We start from the raw sequence: 24,620 nt of genomic DNA, 5'->3' as shown, positions 1-24,620 counted from the left end.
GTGCAAAAAATTATTAACCGCTGTTGGTTTCCTAAAAGGTTTATGTTGGATCAAATTATCTTTCCCTACATAAAATTCCATATCCAAAAAAGAAATGCTATGTAATGAACTTTGTGCAACAAACTTTAGTCCATGATTATTCTGATTCAAGTCTTCCATGAACTGCGTGAATAGAGACATCTCACCCTTACAAATAAAAATTAAATCATCAATATAATGTCTATAAAACATGACGTTATTCACAAAAAAAGAACTCTGAAACATAAATTCTTTTTCAAACTCTCCCATGTATATTACTGCATAAGCTGCACCCATAGCAGTCCCTTTTACCTGTAAAAAGAAATCATTCTTCCACATAAAATATTTGTGCATCAAACTAAACTCCAATAAACTTAACAAAAACATGGTACGTGGTCCCTCACCCATCATCCTCTGCATTGCCTCCAAACCCCATCTTATGTTGATGTATTTAGTGTACTTGCTAGACCTCATTTCTGTACAGGAAATTTTAAGACTGCATTAAATAGGTAAGAGCATAGAATGATTATGGGGTACCATACATTATTTCCTGTTGGGATGAATTTAGATAGTGGATGAAATTTGATATATATGTGTGTGCTGGAATCTTTGAATCATAATGAAATTTGAATGTATTTAATTTAATTTATTTTTTTTCTAAATGTGCATTTCAATGTTATATGTATATTGGAATAGATTTATAATATTTGTAAGACTTAAAATAACATGAATTATTATATTATATTAGATCTAATATTTTTTTATAAACTAGATTTTGTATTTAAATTTTTACATATAATAGTAAATGAATGTTAGATGATTTGCCAAAGTGTTAATAGGGTTAATTACCTGATGAATTGACTGATTGTTTAATTGATGAGTATATAAAAGAGAATGTGTATATTTGAATATTTGTTCCATTGAAGGCGAATTGCCGAGGTACCAGGACGGATGAATAACATGGATTAAAGTTGCTTCTCTTTATCTCACCTTCTGACTGCTTCTTTCATTGGTGTATTTTTTGAAGAACATTTAACAACCTGGTGTGCATATCTGTGCTGTATAGAAATGGGACTACCAGAACTATTTGTCCTCAGACTTTTTTCAGTAATCCTGCGGAAAAGCAGCAGAAACCTTGACATGATAAATTTTCCACCACTCACACAGCAAGCATTAAACATACACACCATACTGTCCATTTCCACTATAGATTCAGCTTGCTAATCAGTCATTATGTAAGCATAAAAACAACTCTAATATGCTTGAGATAAAAGCAATCCCATGAGTCTTCTGTAATGAAGCCAATAGCTCAATGAGCTCACTACACTTAGTTAAGAAATATATTTACATAGTAAGAGTATAAGATAAAGCATTTACTAGCAAATGGATGAGTTACGGGTTTCACAAAAGACACAGTATGTGCTACCTGTGAAAGGAAACCACAATTTCTGTCAAATAAAATGCTTTCATTCTGGTTCTCTTTATGTAAATGGAAGTGTAGCACAAAGTCTTCATATTGACCCTATTTAAGAACAGTGACACTGACTGTAGGAACAAAGCCAGCAAAGGGTATAGAAAAAAGCAACTATTAGCATTCTGTATACCAGCAGTAAGATTAAGTCTTGTGGAAGAACAAAGGAAACTGCGCATCATATGATAATCACTCATCCTTAAGTGTTGCATTTAGGAACTCTGAAACAATGTCCTACTTTGCTAGATTGCCAAGCATACATGTTCCACTCTCTGGGGTTTCCTCAAGAACAGAAAGAAAGCATGACACTTTTTCATATTCAAAAATAAAATACAATAATATGAAGATTGTGAATGTTAAGTGTATACAATGATATGAATATACTGAATGTTGTGTGTATACAATGATATGAAGATTGTGAATGTTGTGTGTATACAATGATATGAATATACTGAATGTTGTGTGTATACAATGATATGAAGATTGTGAATGTTGTGTGTATACAATGATATGAATATACTGAATGTTGTGTGTATACAATGATATGAATATACTGAATGTTGTGCGTATACAATGATATGAATATACTGAATGTTGTGTGTATACAATGATATGAAGATTGTGAATGTTGTGTGTATACAATGATATGAAGATTGTGAATGTTGTGTGTATACAATTATATGAATATACTGAATGTTGTGTGTATACAATGATATGAATATACTGAATGTTGTGTGTATACAATGAAATGAAGATTGTGAATGTTGTGTGTATACAATGATATGAAGATTGTGAATGTTGTGTGTATACTATGATATGAATATACTGAATGTTGTGTGTATACAATGATATGAATATACTGAATGTTGTGTGCATACAATGAAATGAAGATTGTGAATGTTGTGTGTATGCAATGATATGAAGATTGTGAATGTTGTGTGTATACAATGATATGAAGATTGTGAATGTTGTGTGTATACAATGATATGAAGTTTGTGAATGTTGTGTGTATACAATGATATGAAGATTGTGAATGTAGTGTGTATACAATGATATGAATATACTGAATGTTGTGTGTATACAATGATATGAAGATTGTGAATGTTGTGTGTATACAATGATATGAATATACTGAATGTTGTGTGTATACAATGAAATGAAGATTGTGAATGTTGTGTGTATACAATGATATGAAGATTGTGAATGTTGTGTGTATACAATGATATGACGATTGTGAATGTTGTGTGTATGCAATGATATGAAGATTGTGAATGTTTTGTGTATACAATTATATGAAGATTGTGAATGTAGTGTGTATACAATAATATGAAGATTGTGAATGTTGTGTGTATACAATGATATGAATATACTGAATGTTGTGTGTATACAATTATATGAAGATTGTGAATGTTGTGTGTATACAATGATATGAATATACTGAATGTTGTGTGTATACAATGATATGAAGATTGTGAATGTTGTGTGTATACAATGATATGATTATACTGAATGTTGTGTGTATACAATGATATGAAGATTGTGAATGTTGTGTGTATACAATGATATGAAGATTGTGAATGTTGTGTTTATACAATGATATGAATATACTGAATGTTGTGTGTATACAATGATATGAAGATTGTGAATGTTGTGTGTATACAATGATATGAAGATTGTGAATGTTGTGTGTATACAAAGATATGAAGATTGTGAATGTTGTGTGTATACAATGATATGAAGATTGTGAATGTTGTGTCTATACAATGATATGAAGATTGTGAATGTTGTGTGTATACAATGATATGAAGATTGTGAATGTTGTGTTTATACAATGATATGAAGATTGTGAATGTTGTGTTTATACAATGATATGAATATACTGAATGTTGTGTGTATACAATGATATGAATATACTGAATGTTGTGTTTATACAATGAAATGGAGATTGTGAATGTTGTGTGTATACAATGATATGAATATACTGAATGTTGTGTGTATACAATGATATGAAGATTGTGAATGTTGTGTGTATACAATGATATGAATATTCTGAATGTTGTGTGCATACAATGATATGAAGATCGTGAATGTTGTGTGTATACAATGATATGAATATACTGAATGTTGTGTGTATACAATGATATGAAGATTGTGAATGTTGTGTGTATACAATGATATGAATATACTGAATGTTGTGTGTATACAATGATATGAAGATTATGAATGTAGTGTGTATACAATGATATGAATATACTGAATGTTGTGTGTATACAATGATATGAATATACTGAATGTTGTGTGCATACAATGATATGAAGATCGTGAATGTTGTGTGTATACAATGATATGAATATACTGAATGTTGTGTGTATACAATGATATGAAGATTGTGAATGTTGTGTGTATACAATGATATGAATATACTGAATGTTGTGTGTATACAATGATATGAAGATTGTGAATGTTGTGTGTATGCAATGATATGAAGATTGTGAATGTTTTGTGTATACAATTATATGAAGATTGTGAATGTAGTGTGTATACAATAATATGAAGATTGTGAATGTTGTGTGTATACAATGATATGAAGATTGTGAATGTTGTGTGTATACAATGATATGAATATACTGAATGTTGTGTGTATACAATGATATGAAGATTGTGAATGTTGTGTGTATACAATGATATGAATATACTGAATGTTGTGTGTATACAATGATATGAAGATTGTGAATGTTGTGTGTATACAATGATATGAAGATTGTGAATGTTGTGTTTATACAATGATATGAATATACTGAATGTTGTGTGTATACAATGATATGAAGATTGTGAATGTTGTGTGTATACAATGATATGAAGATTGTGAATGTTGTGTGTATACAATGATATGAATATTGTGAATGTTGTGTGTATACAAAGATATGAAGATTGTGAATGTTGTGTGTATACAATGATATGAAGATTGTGAATGTTGTGTCTATACAATGATATGAAGATTGTGAATGTTGTGTTTATACAATGATATGAATATACTGAATGTTGTGTGTATACAGTGATATGAATATACTGAATGTTGTGTTTATACAATAAAATGAAGATTGTGAATGTTGTGTGTATACAATGATATGAATATACTGAATGTTGTGTGTATACAATGATATGAAGATTGTGAATGTTGTGTGTATAAAATGATATGAATATTCTGAATGTTGTGTGCATACAATGATATGAAGATCGTGAATGTTGTGTGTATACAATGATATGAATATACTGAATGTTGTGTGTATACAATGATATGAAGATTGTGAATGTTGTGTGTATACAATGATATGAATATACTGAATGTTGTGTGTATACAATGATATGAAGATTATGAATGTAGTGTGTATACAATAATATGAATATACTGAATGTTGTGTGTATACAATGATATGAAGACTGTGAATGTTGTGTGTATACAATGATATGAATATACTGAATGTTGTGTGCATACAATGATATGAAGATCGTGAATGTTGTGTGTATACAATGATATGAATATACTGAATGTTGTGTGTATACAATGATATGAAGATTGTGAATGTTGTGTGTATACAATGATATGAATATACTGAATGTTGTGTGTATACAATGATATGAAGATTGTGAATGTTGTGTTTATACAATGATATGAATATACTGAATGTTGTGTGTATACAATGATATGAATATACTGAATGTTGTGTGTATACAATGATATGAAGATTGTGAATGTTGTGTGTATGCAATAATATGAAGATTGTGAAGGTTACGTGCATACAATGATATGAAGATTGTGAATGTTGTGTTTATACAATTATATGAATATACTGAATGTTGTGTGTATACAATGATATGAAGATTGTGAACGTTGTGTTTATACAATGATATGAATATACTGAATGTTGTGTGTATACAATGATATGAATATACTGAATGTTGTGTGTATACAATGATATGAAGATTGTGAATGTTGTGTCTATACAATGATATGAATATACTGAATGTTGTGTGTATACAATGATATGAAGATTGTGAATGTTGTGTGTATGCAATAATATGAAGATTGTGAAGGTTACGTGCATGCAATGATATGAAAGTCGTGAATGTTGTGTGTATACAATGATATGAATATAGTGATTATTGTGTGTATACAATGATATGAAGATTGTGAATGTTGTGTGTCTACAATGATATGAATATAGTGAATGTTGTGTGTATACAATGATATGAAGATTGTGAATGTTGTATGTATGCAATGATATTAAGATCGTGAATGTTGTATGCGCACAATAATATGAAAATCATGAATGTTATGTATATACAATGATATGAAGATCATGAATGTTGTGTGTATGCCTTGGAGTAGAGTAAATGAAGATGCTGATCTAGGAAACAGTGAGCTTGTGGGGTTGTTAAAGCCATGCAAAGTTGCGAAGTATGAAAGGTATCTCACATCATTGTCACACTGGACAGAGTGGTGTATTATTCCATGGTTGTATCACTTTCCTCATAGACTTCTTCACGATATTGTATGACAGCTGGACAGAAACTGCACAGGTGCAGCATCCTTCCTGAATGACAGTGCAATGTTGCTGCTGCTAAGTATTATTGAGGTGCTTCTCATGCACTCAGTTCATTGGTAGTCTACAGCGCCCACTGACTGAGCAGTCCTGAGTCATCAGTCATCATGATGCTTGTGATGCCTGTGCACTGACCCAGTAATCAAGGAGCCTCAATCCTCACCACTAGCACCAGTGATGGGCATGCACATTGGGAAGGATAACAAGTGCACACACAGTAAAGTACAATTTCCCTTAAGAGCACACAGAGATCGCAGTCAGTCTAGGGCTGGTTTCTCACGTTCTCTCCAGATCCCCAATAAGACTCCCACTGGCACAGCTATAGGGTTCAGATCCCAGCCGAGTAGACCAGCCAAAACCTCCAGTAACCACTCAGTCCAACGAGTGATTTGTGTCCCTGCCTAAGTAGCTGATGCACACACACTTTGAGATTTGGTTTATATACAAACACACAGACACTTCTGGGGAAGGCTGGCACAGGTTCTCCAGTTATACCTCCTCCTGCCAGACTATAAGGTAGTAATCACTGCAACCAATGACTCTTAGCTACTAATAAGGCCCTTCCAAAAGGGTGACCAATTTCATTGTGCAATATTACTGTTATCCAAATAGTAAGTGCGACCCAGGGGTAAAGCTATTGAAGTGGCTTGGACAGTAACACCAAATACATGAAATGTACTCTATGAGCTTAAATTATCTCTAGACAAAACAGCCACAGTTGAAAGGTCTAAAAATATTTAACAATAAATAATAAAAGCACAAGACAAATCTTATTAGTTCAACACAATGACATTACAGAGTTCAGAAATCACAAGAAAATGCTTTAAAATAATACTGTAGAATAGTCTGACATAAATATAGAAAACAGCTAGACTAATATGGCTATTTCTATCTATCTCTAAGAGAAATCACTGGTCTAAATAACTAGCTTACTTACAGAGCAAGCGAGTGCTGGTGAGTGGATGTTCTTCAGACAAAATTCAAAATGCTCTATATTTCTCTCTGGGAAAGTCTTAAATTGATAACACAGTACTGCTGTGTCATTTCACATTACATAATTCTTGGCACTTATCTGGTTCCCAGGCTAACAGAAACTCAAAATTTACATTTTTTTAGTAAGCTGCACCTGGCCAGGAACCCACAGCAATAAAAGACATTTTACATTTAAAACCTTAGTAATTATCTCTTAAATCAAGACAATAGAAAGACTGTCCTGGCCCAGACATCCTGTCTCCGAGCTTGAGAATAAACAGTCATACAATGCTTGACTTATCAGCTTTCTTCTAGCAGAGTGCACTGGGGTTACATTTTTGAAGCTCAGTATGACATATAGTTTAATCATAACATATAGTTCTCTTTACATTTGTAAACCAAGCCTGTGGATTATTTTAAAATTTAAAATGACACAGAATTATCTACAAAATTCTATATGGCTAGGCTGGCAGCCTTCACAGTGCTCATCAACCAAGTTTCTTCATCCCCACTGCTCACTGTGTAGTGTTGTAATATCATTTGGAGTTCAAATTTATTTATGTACCAGTATCTTGTTTGTTTTTTGGACACTGTAAAACTGGACATGTTGTTTACCTACCCGCATGAATGCAAAATAGTGTGACATTTGTGAATTAATTGCATTTTCAACAGTTCAACATTTCTGTGAAAGTATTGCAATACCCCCCCCCCCAAAAAAAAAGCCTTGTTTCCTATTTTATGTGACTACTACACTTTAGTATCTTAGTTACAGGAGGGGAGCAGATAATGCAGATTGACCACAAGTGTGAGTTAGACTTACATACACACTAGTACACAAGCAGTGACAACAGCTATATCTATAAATGTGGAAAAAATATCATTCTAATTTGCAAGGTTAACAAATAAAATTTATTGTACAAAAGACACAGTAGGAAATCAAACAAAGCAATGTATGTCTCATGATTGAATGTAACAAGTTCAATTCACTGCATTAAAGAAACCAAAGGCAATTGATGTAAAGCTGTTTATATCTCACAATTTATTATTAAGAGTGCATTGTTTTGTGATCTTCATCGTAGAAATTATGAAAAACTATACTTAAAGTATGTTTTTCTGAGTTTATTAAGACACAAGCATGCATTTATAGTCACACTATAAATATATGTGGGATGTGTGTGTGTGTGTGTGTGTGTGTGTGTGTGTGTGTGTGTGTGTGTGTGTGTGTGTGTGTGTGTGTGTGTGTGTGTGTGTGTGTGTGTGTATATAAATATATAAATGTGTGTGTGTGTGTGTGTGTGTGTGCGCGCGCGTGTGTGTGTGTGTGCGCGTGTGTGTGTGTGTGTGCGTGTGTGTGTGTGTGTGTGTGTGTGTGTGTATGGGTTTACTTCTAATTCACAATGGCCAGAATGCCAGTGTTCAACATCCCAAAATGAAAATCACAAAACCATGAAAACCTGAACGTCGGTTTTGTACCATGGTAAGTAAACACTTGTTCAATGCTAAACAGAAAGCAGGCTGAGGTAAGTAACATCCACCTAGATGGGAGGCTACTCTGCCCACACCCCCACTGGCCAACTGTTTACTAACCATGGTTCACCGTTCGGGTTTTCCTGACTTCATCATTTTCATCTTGGGATACTTATCTTCAGTATTCTGGTCATCAGGAATTAGAAGTTTACCCATATATATATATATATATATATATATATATATAGAGAGAGAGAGAGAGAGAGAGAGAATGAAAGAAGGGTAGCTATAGATGCAGATGTAGATACAGATACAAATTTAGGGGTCAACTAAAAATCATCAACGTGTTTAACGTCAGCCAGAAAACATAAAAATGCATTATGTTGACAGTGTACTGACAGCACTAACCTTGGCACATGCAAAATTAAAGTTAATAAAACAATAAAAAAAAATGTTGCAGGGGAAAAGCCCCTCTTAAACCCCCTGCTAAATATATGTACTAACTCCACAATCGTGCAATATTGGAGAAAGGATGTTATTCCCTAACTCCAAAAAGTATGTGATTTTACTCACCTGTTGAACATCTGTTTAATCAACCAAATTATATACAGATGTTAACCAAACCTAGTTTCAACCAGTTTCCCCATGGGAATATATATGTTATATGCACTGAATGCTGAAAATAGCAAAGCTGCAGAATATCGAATACTTTTCTAGGGAAAGTATTTGGTGGGCCGTTTCTGCAGCTTTGCTATTTCTTCGACTGTGGAACAAAGGTTATGGACCGGGTTAAGGTAAGCGTGCGAACAAAGGTGAGTGTGCGATAGGGACCTTAGGGTTAGGAAGCGGGTAAGGTGAGTGTGCAGTAGTTACGGACCTTAGGGTTAGGGAGTGGGTAAGGTGAGTGTGCGGTAGTTACGGACCTTAGGGTTAGGGTTGGGTTAAGATAAGTAGATAGCTAGTAGTGTATGTATGGTTTAGTGTAGGGTTTTGTGAAGTGTATGTGTGTGGATTATTTATTTTGGTGTGCTTGTGTTGTGTGTATGTTTGTCGGAACAGCAAATGTTTTCCCTGGGAATAAATTCTCTATTCTGAGTGTTCGATTTTCTGGTCTTTCGATCAAATGGGTTCGATATTAATGCATTCAAAGTTTTAAGACTTCGATGTTATAATATAGACCCTATATATATATATGGGTCTACTTTGATTCACTGAAAACTCATTTCACTGAATTTCAATTCACCCTCAAAAAAATCGCTGAAAGCTCAAATCACTGAAAACTCATTTCACTAAATCACATTTCACTGTATGTAAGTATTGTTGGGCAAATAAAGCATATATGCCTTTTTCCCCACTATAGTGTGATCCTGGAGTTTGTATATATAGTTAGGGGGAAGTAAGGCGTGTAGTCCCCCACCTACTTAGCTTTCATATTTATGAATCTTGTTTCACTAAAAGCTAACAATATAATACCAAAAGTAGGAGGGGGCTACGCCCCCAACACATCCCCCAACTATATATATGAACTCCAGGATCACAGTACAGTGGGGAAAAGGGCATATACATTTTATTTGCCCAGCAGTACTTACAATCAGTGAAATGAGTTTTCAGTGATTTCAGCTTTCAGCAATCTGGTGTGAGTGTTTTAAAATTCTGTGAAATTATTTTTCAGTGAATCAAATTAGACCTATGTGTGTTTTATATATATATATATATATATATATATATATATATATATATATATATATATATATATATATGTATACACAAACACACATACATATATTTATATAAACATATACCGCGCTTGCACAGAATTAAAACTTACGAAGGACAACTACAGTGAAAGGAGTACCAGGCAGAGGAAAGTTTACTGAGGATAACGTTCACAGAAATCAAAGCTATGAATACAGAAATATGGAAGGGTGGAGAGTAAATGTTCAAATTATACTAAGATCATTTATTTAAATGTACTTATGTCTCAAAAGACAATTTTGTACTGTAAAATCATGCAATATGTATGTCATAATAATTAATGGTGGTCACGTTTCCTGAGCAAATATTGTTAAATAAAAGCAGACATGATAGTATGGGATGTAAGTTACCCAAAGTAACATTGTAACAGAGGGGAGTAAATGAGATATAAATGTGATTAACATGCTGAGTTGAGATGACAGCAAGGGCAGTACATACTGTACATTAGGGGATATTTGTATAGCATGAAATTCATCAATATAACATGCTGGAAAATAAGAATGGTTCATAAGCCACAATCTCCTTTTGCAAGAATCTAACCCATGCCATCAGTGTTACCAGTGAGCTATTTATTGACTGCATATGCCACAGAAATAGGAATAACATATGCACAAGGAGGATCACCCATGAAGAAATTATGCACTTTCATATTCTAATGGGTATGGAACCCATATGTAGGTATGTGTGGCCTTACAAATGTGGAAACAGAATGTGCAATATGTAATATCTTTGCCTAAAGCACTCCTCTCTGACACAGTTATTATGCAGACAGATAAGAACAGATGCAAACACCACACTATGATGCAATTTATTCCATAGAGCTTGTATTGTCTGCTTCTACCACAGGAGATCGTAATCAATGTTGTCATAAACAAATTAAATTAATGTGTGAATTAAAAAAGGATCATTTATACTGTCATACCAGTATGTCAGACAATGCAATTAACTGTCGATGTTTGTGTGCACACAATTGTGATCAGTTCAATATCAATGGTCCTTGGTCAATGAAGGTCTCTTTATATTTTAGCACACATACTGCTCAAGAACTGGATCACACTCGTGTCCAATGCACTACTCAATGCATGTGCCACAGGATCACTTTCACCATTACATTGGCAGAGCAGATTGTCTGCTGCATGAAATCCAACCATACATTCACATGTATGTGTGCAACATATCAAGGGATAATACTGATGCAATATAATGGTTGTTGTGTGATGTCAGTACAATTACACAAAATGATTCCCTATGCTAGAATTGAACACCATGCTGTACACTTCTCCATCTAACAATATGGGTTGAATCACATGCACTACAGCAAAACTGTTAGCAGAGCTGGTGAACTCCACCTATGTTAAGTCATTATGCCAGATGTACTTTATTCTGCCAACATTTTTTATCTGACAAAATGGATGGGTGATGCCTCTGCCACTCTATATGACTACATTACAACTGAGATGGATGTCATTTCTGTACAACAGTTAAGGACACAAATGCTTACAGTCATTCAATGCTAGTTTTGAACAGTTGACCAAGTGTTGAGAAAATTAAAACAATAGTGTAATCAATGAGCATGCTATGGCATAAATGCATCACCAATTGTGATATGTTTGGATATGTGAAAGCATTGCAACATGTTAATGAATCAAGGACTATGTGTCTGTGTAATTACTTTAAAATAATTTTGCTAATTGTCAAACAAAACTACCTGATGCTTGGTATACATAAACATGCCTGTGTCATTCTGCTGTAGTCACGGTCACAGTAGGGCAGCAATTATGTTCAATGTGAATGTAATCCTGTATTGGAACACATGCCTTAGGTATGCAACAATATACATTACATCATCTCATGTCCTCAGTCCTGATAAGGTATCTTACTACAACTGGTATGAAAGGAAAAATCTTATCAAATGATAGCATCAGTCTTAAATACAGCATTTCAAAATGTAAATTAGGATAAACTCTTGTAAGAGGAAACAACTTCTACACATGAACATAGCACATGTGGGTAACAACACTGTTGACAACATGTACACTGAATGTAAGCAGCGATGTTGGGATTTGAACTAGATACCTAACATCACAAACTATAGAAGGTTTTCTGAAACACAAGTGAAACATGAGATTTATTTTTTAACTGTGACACTCCACATTTCAGTGCAAGACACTACCATTGTGAATTACATAAATGTTTCCGCTAAAATGTGGTCGCACAGCACACTATATAGATATATATCATATATGTATCTGAAGCATGTTCTTCACAGTATTAGGAAGAAACACACACTCACAGAAGACAGTCAATCCTGTATTCAAATTCATGCTCTATGTAGACACACAAAATGCATACAAGTTCATTATATACATGTGCCACAGAATGTCTGACTTCATGCAAGCCAGTCTGCATCTTTTAAGAAATGACATCAGTTTTGCCTTGCAAAGGAGATGTGTGTGCAAGACAGACTTCTACAGACATGTAGGGTTTTAAATGTTGCCAGTACAAATGTGTGTAAGATACTCCTACATCCATTTACATTCACACAAGCATGCACAGCCATGACAGACTCACTCCAGTATTCAAACTCCCTACCTATCTACTGACACAATCTACATGCAAGTGTATTATATGCAGGCACCACAGGGGATATTTAATTTTAGGAGTGAGAGAGTAAATTTCTGAAACTATTACCTCATCAGTGTGTTGCAAACAGTATGTGTTTGTGGACAGAGGGAAAAGTGAATGTGGAATTAATTTGGGCATGTAAATGTTTCTCCTGTGTGGGACCAAATGAGCACAGTGGTTTAATTAATTGTCCAGTGATGTTATGGCCTCACTATCACTCCAACACACAGTTCAACTGCTGTGAGATTAAAACCCCCTACCTATCTAATTACACAAACTATTGGACACAGCATTTAACACAAGCACCACTGAAGAAGTCTGACTTCTGCAGTGTGAGTGCACTTTATAGAGGATGACATCATCATTGTGTTTCAAAAAAGAGAATGTTAGGAGAAGGGTCTGACAATGATGTGAACTTACCCTCCAGTATAAAAGTTTCTCCAAACTGCTAATTGAGTGAGGCCAGAAGTACATAAGCTCATGCTTACCTGATCTGTACACAACCCATCATACAGAAACACAAGCTGACCTCTGTGAGATTAGAATGCACCACAAAGCTAGTTACACAATTTAGAGGACACAATACTTACTGCAAACACCACCAAAGAAGTCTGACTACTATAGTGTGAAAGGGCAGTGTACACAGGATTAGGTTTTCATTCTATATTATAGAAGATATTGTGCTGTTGAAGTTTTTGGGCAAAGCCAAATTGTTGATATGAAGACATAAGTGCAATCTTCTGATCAATAGTAAATTCATATTGCTAACTTAGGTCAGCTATGCTGTCTTTAATGTATGGTGCATTCCTGAGACTGACGTACCTGTTTTACATGAAGTTGTGGAGATGACACATACACACACACTTGTGAAACACAGGATGGACAATGAAACATTTATGGCTCATCAGGTTTGGGTGATGGTTTGTAAACATTAATGAGTGCTATGGTTATTATCAAAGGTATCTACTCATGGATAGGTAATATGCACTGTCAATATAAAACAATCCTTAATGTTTCAATGCAGTAGGGCTAAGTGATGAAGTATGTGTGCCAAGGCTCTATGTGGTTGTATATCATTATGGCTAAGTAATGATGAAGTGTGTGTGCCAAGGCTCTATGTGGTTGTATATCATTATGGCTAAGTAATGATGAAGTATGTATGCCAAGGCTGTATGTGGGTGTATAACATTAGGGCTAAGTAATGGTGAAGTATGTATGCCAAGGCTCTATATGGATGTATATCATTAGGGATGAGTAATGATAAAGTATGTGTGCCAAGGGTCTATGTGTTTGTATATCATAAGGGCTACGTAATGATGAAGTATGTGTGCCAAGGCTTTATGTGGGTGTATATCATTAGGGCTGAGTAATGATGAAGTATGTGTGCCAAGGGTCTATGTGGTTGTATATCATTAGGGCTAAGTAATGATGAAGTATGTATGCCAAGGCTGTATGTGGGTGTATATCATTAGGGCTAAGTAATGATGAAGTATGTGTGCCAAGGCTGTATGTGGGTGTATATCATTAGGGCTAAGTAATGGTGAAGTATGTATGCCAAGGCTCTATGTGGTTGTATATCATTAGGGCTAAGTAATGATGAAGTATGTGTGCCAAGGCTCTATGTGGGTGTATATCATTAGGGCTAAGTAATGATGAAGCATGTGTGCCAATGCTCTGTGTGGTTGTATATCATTTGCAAGTGTAAGTGATGTAGTGCAGTTGTAACTGTACAGAATTATGTGTTCAGTCAACCACACAGTTCACTGCAGTTCACTTGAGTTCATTAGGCCTTTTCCATGTAATGCATTAATAATATACAGTAACAAGATGTATATTTGTTCAAAATCTGTTCCTAAAGCACAGTGCTAAGGGGCTCATCGGTGCAAATGTTGGCAAAGTTTTAGCACATGAGTGATTCTAATCTGAGCTGTAGAACTTGGCATATGAAGTAGCAGTGTTCAATGGTGCTCCCTGCCAAACTGTGTACAAATAAGGAGCAGAGAGAAAATGGTCTGTTTGTGATTAAAGTGATATTAGGCAGCTAGCAAAAGGGTTCACTGCTGAAGGAAAAAAGTGAAAAAACTTTAATTTGGTCAGCGTACTATAGGCAAACAGGCTTAGTGGCGATGAGCAACTGTCATAACTCTAAACAGTATGGAATGGAGCAAATCCACCTATCACCTAATTTTCTTTGTGGCACAAGCTGCAAGCACAGTGAGCTAAATTAAATTTATGAACCTCTTTATGGTGTATATTTATTAGGTGTTTCCACATTCAGAATGTGTGCTGCTCTGTACCATGAAGTGATCGATACAGGGATAGGGAAGGTGGAGAAGTGACGATAACCATTTAATCCACTCTGGTTGAGGAAAGTGCAGAAAATTGGAAACATGATGTTGACATTTGGATGGCGGATTGTTGGTAGCAGATGTAGCACACACTTACACAAGTAATATTAATATGGATAAAAATAATATTACTGTCTAACATATGTCAGGATTCAAACCTTTGGCAGTAGGCATAAAACTTTACAGATAGATTAGCTATTTCAGATGACCACAGAGGGGCTCATCCTGTAATAACTTTCAATCACATATTGTAAGAGACACTCACAACATGTTTAATAAAGGCATTAGAAAGTAAGCAATATTCACTACACTTATATCAGTTGTAGCCTCCCTTGCACTATCCAGCAGCCTAATAGATATGGGAGAGTAACTGCAGCACAGTTTATTACCTTAAGTCTGTTTTAGTATACCACAGTGGATATATTGATATTTGCTCCAAGCTAACTGTGCCAAGGGAATCTGAGGCAAACAAACCACCACATTTTGCAATAACTCTTCAAAAATGTCATTTAGCATCACATAGTGCACTTGCTTGCTACCAGACGTCATGCAGATGCTGAGGATTATAACTAATAAAACAGAAGAGGCATAGACAGATACATAGGTAACACATACACATGAAGGAGACTTACAAAAACAGGCATTAAGAGTTTAACCTAATGCTGGATCAGAGTCCTTGACAAGATGCAAAATTAAATTTATAGAGTTGATCGGTATCTTAACCCACTACAAAGGAAACCCTACTTCACACCTGTAAAAATCACACAACTGAAGGAACAGTGAAAACCTACTGAGGCAAGGGAAGATGTAGGTATTAGCCTTCAGCAAAGTAATGGCAGTGTGAAAATGCCATAAGATGAATTTTACATCCATCAGCCTAATGAACAGTCAACAGTAAAAAAAGGGGTGAGAAAGAAGGGCTGAAGACAGAGAGAAATGGAAAGATACACAGGAAAGGCTGGTGTTATGGATCCTTAATGAAAATCTTTATGGTGTGTCGTCAGAATTAATCGCTCATGCTGTGTATCGGTAACTGATGACCATGCGGATCAACAAGGTGTAGGAGAGGAAAATCATGATTAAAACTTGAGTAGAATAAGAATGGTTTAATAATTCTTCTTTATGAGCATAGATGTCTTTGAAAACGTTTTTTGCCACAGTATTCAAAATCTGTTCATGAAAGGTCATAACTGGATAAAGCATAAGACATATGTCATTATACATATCATAGAAGTAAGAAATAATGCGAAATACATCTGGAATCAAACTCTCATTGCTATGGCCAAAAAAAATCAATCTCCAGACAAGCAGTTTTTTTATATGGATATGGACAGTAAGCTAGAAGGAGTCAAAATGTTTTTAGTCCCTTCAGTCTTGTACACTGGCCAGGAATATTCTTCACAACCAAAGGAGAAGTTGTGGATAGCAATTAATAAAGAGCTGAAGGACTTTATCTGGGAGGGGAAGATGTCAAGAATCAAGTGAGATAAGCTGAGTTTTCCAGTAGAACAGGGCAGACTGGGATTATCCAATTTGAAGGGGGATTTCAGAGCTATACAGTTAAGGCTCCTATACATAGCACAAGCAGAAAATTATAATTTAAAGTTGGAAGGGATGAAGTTGAAACAGGGTGGACACTCAAGAAACAAGGAGAGACTGGGATTTTGGATGCAGGCCTTTAAGTGAATACAACAATCATACATAATATTATATCCATAAAGTAGTAGAAAGTATTCTAAGAACTAAGCAAACATGGGAATGGAGAAACGAGAATCTGCTGATAGGGATGACTGCAATTAGGGATAGAGTCAATAGACAAGAGGGGGATGGAATTTATTGGAAAAAACTGGCAAAGGAACCAAGGTATTGGGAGCAAATAACTAGAGAGGGAAGATAATAGAACAGGAAGATGCCAAGATTTTATTTGGACTGCGGGTTACAGACTGAATTGCCTAGATTGATATCAGAGTACAGACAAAGAGAAATAAATAGTTGGCTCTAAATGAAAGACCAGCACTGGTAGTGTTTATTGTAGAATCTAGAACAGAAGCTGCCATTAAAAAAGGAATAACTAGTATAGCATATAAAATATTACATGATAACTATAAGAATCAATCAGAGGAGGTTAGAAAGGATTGGGAAGAGAGACTGGATAAGCAGTTCACAAAGAAACAATGGGAGGATGTATGTATGTCTCCCAAATATGAAATAAAATCTAGAAGATTTAGGATTTTCACTTGGAAATGTTTACATAGATATCTTTATTCCCCAGGTAGACTCCAGAAAATTTTTCCTCAGGTAGACAGCAAATGTTGGAGGTATGATGGGGAAGAAAGAGGTAATTGGAAACATATTTTCTGGGAGTGCAGTGAGTTGGCAGACTTTAAGGATTCCCTGTGGGATGCACTGTCAGAGATGCTGGGTTGGTAGATTGGTGTGATGAGGGAGATAATTTTTCTCAACTATGATACAGAATTAAAATTGCCTAGCCAAGGTAAGGCTTTGCTGTGTCTAATTATGGTGGCTGCCAAAAACACAATTACTAGAAAATGGAAATCAAAATCTAAACCAACTATATTAGAAGTAGTGAATATAGTAACAGAGATAAAACAACTGGAACGGAGATGTTTAGAAAAAGGTAGGAGAAAACTACATAGGAAAAAACAGGAACTGTGAGAACAATATATACAGGGGAGGAATAAGGGTTAAAAAAGGCAAGACTTAAATGAGCTATGCAATGTTTGACTGAAAATTATTGGGTAGATTATAAGTGATGTATAATGTTTGCTTCTGGGAGTATGACAGTATGGTTTGTGATGTAAAATGCTTGTAACTAGGACTGTGTCGGTGTGGCTTGTTTTCATTTATAAAAATGTATGATTGCTTATGGTGTAAGTGATGGTTTAATAAATACGTTTCTTGTTTAAAAACAAAGGGGGCAGGAATTGAATAATTTATGTAATGCTGCTTAGGTCATATGATATATAGCAATATATGTGAAGCATAATGTTTGTTAATTTTAACTTATTAAAACAGTTTCATTACATTTATACAACTAAGAAATACAAAAGTTAGTGCTGCTAGTGACGCTAAGTGGATGCTTTTGCACTACGAAGTACATTTATACAACTGTAAATGTGCCTATGTCACAAGTGATAATTCAATAAAGGTGTGTTAAAAAAAAACATTCCACAGAGGAAGCTGCACTTTGTTACATCCAGTAGTCAAAGACCTGTTAGAGTAACTGTTGCTAAGTATTGCCTTTATTCTGCCTTTACTTTGTATTTTGATAGTACGGCATGTTTAAGCACCTTGGGGCTAGGATAACCAGACTACTGCGAGTGATGCCAACAACTGACCATGTATTGCCATAGGACGTGAACAGCCATTCACCATCACTCATCAGTGCATGACATCAAACTCTGTTCAAAGTCTGAAGACAAAAAGTGAAGGCTTTCTTATGGACCATTTCTAGTCATGTGTGTTGTGTGTGTGATTCTATTTTTGGAACAGATTAAATGTGTGAAAAAGAGGTTGACAGAAAAGTTATGAAAAGGGAGGGGGTACGAGCATAGGGGAGGACACAGGGGAAAGAATAGAAAAATATGCATTAAGATAGTGGGAGAAAACCATAGCTATCCACTTCTTCACAACATAAATATAGAACTGTAGACAGAATTTGCTAAGTTTGAACTATCACCACACCAAGGATAGGTGACAATGACAGAGCAATGTACAGCCAGTTGTACCAAAATCAAATGTGTGTCAAGAAGACACATTCATGAAGTGGAGAGCTATGTGAAGATATTTTTTTTATTTTTATTTTCAAAGAGAGAGATGAATGTTGGGGAAAGGGCATAGGAATGTGAAGATCAGGTATGGTAGGTAAGGAAGCAGGTGCAGACATACAGAACATACAAGATAGAAAGAGATGGTGATGGACACAAATGGTTGGAGGACACCATGACTGGGGATAGGAAGGAGACAGACACACCCATGTCAAGCCTGAGAACAGTGAGACTTTAGTCCTCACCCTCATAACTGTCATCACTGTCTCCGGTCTCAATTTTCTGTGATAGTCCTTGATGTGTCATTGTCTTTACAATATGGTGAAGCACCTTTCTACATGGTTGATTTGGGCACAAAATCCCCTTTTCATGATATCCTCCACCAGCCCTGTCAGTTCTTGCTGGGTGACAAAATCACCACTGCAACTATTCCCAGAGGGTACCAGTGCACCAGCAGCCATGACAGAGCTACCTAACACAGGTGGAGCAGGTAGGGTGGGGGGGGTGATCGATCTACATCCCTGTGCTGAATTTTCTTTAAGCAGAAATGTATGAGAACAGAACAATTTTAAGCCATACAAAATATTAAAAAAGAGAGCGAGAGAGAGTAGGGGTAGGGTGAGACAAAAAAGAGAGAGAATTAGATCCATGGCATGTCACATGACTTTACTATTTCCATACATGCACATTTATGATTATCCAGTCTGTGCACCTTTGCCACATGCAGGTATGATGGGAAGATCTTACTCTGTTGTACCATTAATCAATTGCAGTATTTATTTGATTATGCCATATTACATAGAATTACAATTGTTATTAGGTTTACAGTAAGTCCTGCTGCAAACATACCCCATGCCTCTCTGAAGCAATTTAACCTCTCTTGGTACACCTCCTTGTTTGCTGCAAACTCTTCAGCAGCTGTACAATAGAGAAGAAGAGACATGAAAGCATAATAAATGCTAGTCTTGGCTGTGTACTCCAGTCTATATCACTGAATAGCAATGGGTCAGTATACTTACACAATTGAGGGGTTTCAGCAGTTCTAAACTCATTCTCCTATCAGCTAAAGAGGTCTTTCCTGTGAAATTGCAGGTCACTATGTGTGGGATGACAGTTGCACTGGAGACAGCCTTGGTCAAGCTGTTCTAAGCATCAGTCTTATACTGAGACCTGGTATAATCCCCCCCTGCAGCAGCCTACAGCTGTAGTGCTACACAAGGAGTGCCACAAAAATTCTGGGCTCCTCAGCACCTCACCTCTGTGATCTAAATTTATCACTGTCATCTCCCTTACCAGTCATGTCTGAAGAAGTCAAACAACCTGTCTTCATCTGAATTGGTGCCAAATTCCAATCTAGCATTGGACTGCCAGTTTGCAAAGACACACACCCATGCCAAATGCCTTTGCACAATGGAAAGCAGAGAGATCCATTGCCAGGCAAACAGGTAGGGGTTTCATCAAAGGCACTAAAGGGGTGGATAACATTTTGGCCAATATCTGAAAGTCTAGTGGTGACAGGTAAAGTCTATCCCTGGCAAAGCAGCATGGACTATCAACTATGTCCTCCCAGGCTGACAAGTATTGGAACACTTTAGAATGACACAAGTAGCTAAGCCAATCATTAACGTTGATCATTTTCTCTTAGCATTTTCGCATTATCAATGGTAGAATGCTTCTGATTGTTATGCTCATATCTGCTTGTGACACATATTCTGAGATCTTAATAATATTTCTCTTCATATAGTCTAAGGAGGTACATCTTAGGTCATTCACATCCACATGGACTATGAAAGAATCATACTGGGGGTAAGTGACCTGAGTGCTTGCATGATCTGGTGTATCCTGTCCCCTGACAAGCAACTAACTGAAACCTTCTCCATATACAGCCTGGTAAGAGGGACATCAGTGTGTCTCACAATTGAGTCTCTTCTGACTAAAATATTGGGTTGTGGGGTGTTTCTCCTTATGGACTTCATAGTTGTGGCACATTGAGATGTGGCTTTATATGTTATGATGAGAATTGTCTTGTTTGTGTGCATGCAGAGTTTCTGAGGACTGAGACTGAGAGGCCTTTGAGGTTTGAGTAGGTTACATGTGAGCACCTGCGCATATGTGGATCTATGTGTCTGGTCCTTTGTGAGTGTGAGTGCAGTGATTGGTGTATATGCTTGTGTGTGCGTGTGTGTGCTGTGCATGTATACATGTGTGTGTGTGTGTGTGTGTGTGTGTGTGTGTGTGTGTGTGTGTGTGTGTGTGTGTGTGTGTGTGTGTGTGTGTGTGTGTGTGTGTGCGTGTGTGTGTGTGCATGTGTGTGTCGCTGATAACCTGATTGATGCTTTTTGTGTCTGTATGTGAGAGTCTAGCCTCCAGTGTCAATGTGTAACTACATCTCTTACATACTGTATTTGTCTGTCTGAGAATTAAGTTGTTGTCTGGATACGTAGGGCAGTTACTATATTGCCTCAGGATGCCCGGAGTGAGTTTTCTACCAGGAATTCCCAGCACAGATATGTGAAGTCAGCCCTCTCCTGCCACAAGAGTACAGACTTTAACCCTTTTAATGTAAAATGACTGACATCCTGCAACAGGTACCCAGGACTCATGAGCATTGCCTCCTGAACAGAAGGAGTGCTCACCAGGATGAGTGGACCAGGACTGGAAGATATTGGTCCATGATGTCAATGCTGCTGTTGAGCAGAGTTTCACAAAACAGCAATGTCATAGGCATGTCAACCAAGAAGTTTCCCTCACCCTGCAGAATGTAGAATTTTGTGCAGTTACAGAAACTTGGTTTAAAGCCATGGAGAACACCTCAGTAGTGCTGGGCTACAATGCCTTCCACAAATTTAGACCAGCTACTGCACATGAAGGGACAAAAGGTGGCAGTGCCTCCATTTATATAAAAAAAAAAGCAATCACACCTCAAAGCTGGTCAAACAGTATGACGCACTTGAGCTCCTCCACATCCAAATTACCATAAGCAAAGTCCTGAACCATATACTTGCAAACTACAGGTTGCCCTCAATGACCCAGGAAACCCGTAACATATAACTTAAACATGAAGAGGTACTCCGCATCCAATCCAGCTCCATATTTATGAGTGACTTTAACTGGGTCTATATCATATGAGCGAATCGCACATTGCGAAAGCTCAGAATACTGAATGTATCGGACCTCAAAGTGTTTTTTCTGAGATTGCGGTACAGTGAAGAATGGAATATTTGCCCTTTCCTCACTGTAGTGCGATCTCAGAGTTGGAATACATACTTAGTGGGGAGGGGTGCACAGCCCCCCACAATAGGCAGTTCGAGGTCCCTTACGTTCGATATTATGAGTGTTCGCAATTTGTGTGATTCGCAAATATGATATAGACCCACTTTAACTACACCACTATAAACTAGGAATCATACATGACCCCAAATATACAGGCCCAGATATTCCTGGACTTTGTAAATACAAACATCCTGGACCAGCTAGTCCATACTCTCACTACAGGCACTAACATCTTGAACATGGCCCTCAAAAACATGGAAGAAAGTTGCACAAACAGCCTCCACCCCACCCCATCATAATGTCATCTGCTCAGCTTGGACCACAAAACTATCTCCTTTAAAATCAAACTAAAACCTGGGACTCCATCTAACCCAGGAACCTTTTAGGAACTATTCTAACATGAGCTTCCTACTATTAAGTGAAATCCTGGCAAACTTTCAAGCCCTCCCAAATGCTGAGAATGCAAGTACCCATGCATAATTGTTCACAGAACCCCTATATAATCATATACATAGCTATATAGAAAAAAACTGTACCTAAGTGAAATAAGCACAGGGAAATCTGAAAAAATAAGCCACCCTTGTGGAATCCAACATTAATAAGGTATACAATGCCCAGCAAGATGAAAACTTCCTCATCAAGCTAATTGGAAAACTCATGGGGTTAGTCAAGTCTATAAAAAACAAATTTAAAGTGAAAATAGCTTCCTAGGCTGAAGAAGACCACAAGGCTTTCATCAGATGTGTCCACAACAGTGCATAACAATGTGCCAAACTAATTGTTGATAGAGCCACCTATACTAAGCAGGAAGATACATCAAACCTACTGGCAGACAAATTTATATGCAATTTTACCCCTACCACATTCAAAACACCACAGGAAATACCTTTGAACATAACTCCCCCGAATATCACTAGAGAACAGATCCTCAATGTACTCTGCAAGGCCAAAAATACCACATCAGTGGACCCCAGTGATATCCCATAAGTATGCCTTCTAAATAGCATATAAAATGATGTATCAGCACCACTAGAATTACTATTTAATTGTAGCCTACAGACAGGCTTCTTGCCAAGGAAATGAAGAACTGCAACTATCTTCCCTATCCATAAAGAAGGGCATTCTACTGACCCTGGAAATTACTGACCCATAAGTCTGAATAGTCTCATATGCAAGGCTATAGAAAGAAATAGCATGGCAATTATAAGCAATGACACGGGAAACCTTCAGACACTGTATTCCTCCAAGTTTGGTTTTGCCAAGGGTAAGCCATGCATACTCAACCTGGTGGATTTTTTTTGACAAGGTCACCAAAGCAATGGATGAGCGTAAAAATGGTACATACTGCCTACTTTGACCTAGCCAAGGCATTTGACACAATATCTGACTCAGGGATTGCAGACACCTTTTTTCATCAGGGACTCCCCCATGAGTGAGAGCACCATCACTGCTCCCCCTGTGGCTGTAACAGCAAAGGAGTCCAGGACATCCAATCCAGTGTGTGGCCATACACACTGTACAGCAGCCTAGCAGAGGTTCATGGTGCCACCACAAACCTCAGCTGGCCCCTGGTATGTAGGGAGTGCTGAGGCTCAATCAGCAGATGTGAGACTATCATATGGGTACAATCTGCTCTTACTTCTTTCAACATGATTGGCATGGTGTCTGGCTTCTGTGTGGATGTCACCCAGCATTGCCAATTCCTTAGTGAGGGAGGGAATCCAGGGATGATACAATGCTTGGTCTGATGAGGATTATGATGACACATATTGCTGACATATGAACTTCCATGTGGAGGATAGCAAGTGCCACCATTATTGCTCTATCAAGTAGTTTTGTCCATGGTTGAAGGTCTGTATACACATGGGACTTTTCTCACTGCGAGGCCATCACAGGGTATGCAGTACACTTCTGCAGGTGAAGGAGAATCTCACTCCACCACTCAGTGTCATGGACAGAGATACATGCTAACCTCCACAAGTAGCATACCTCTCCAGTCAACTCCATTCTGGTTCCACTTCCGTAGTTGTATAATATTCCAACCAATGGCCTAAAGGTGTTTGTGTTACACACACACACACAGGTACAGGAATTCACAGGGATGGGATAATAGCTTAAAAATAAATGGCTCGCAAGGGCAGTTAGCCTAGTATGAATCGATGAATCTAGTTCCACCACATCAAGTCAATGTAGTGGCCCCAGAAAACAACCACATAGTAACTTCACCTCAGTGTCACAATCTTGTAATGCCATTTCCTCCCTGTCACTGGAGGACATTGTCTGTGACACAAAGTACCTC

The sequence above is a fragment of the Protopterus annectens genome, chromosome 3.part1 (genome assembly GCF_019279795.1).
Source record: "Protopterus annectens isolate FY-2018-M chromosome 3.part1, PAN1.0, whole genome shotgun sequence".
Classification (NCBI taxonomy): Eukaryota; Metazoa; Chordata; order Ceratodontiformes; family Protopteridae; genus Protopterus; species Protopterus annectens.
The sequence above is the reverse complement of the archived record's forward strand: the minus strand, read 5'-3'. Positions refer to the sequence as shown.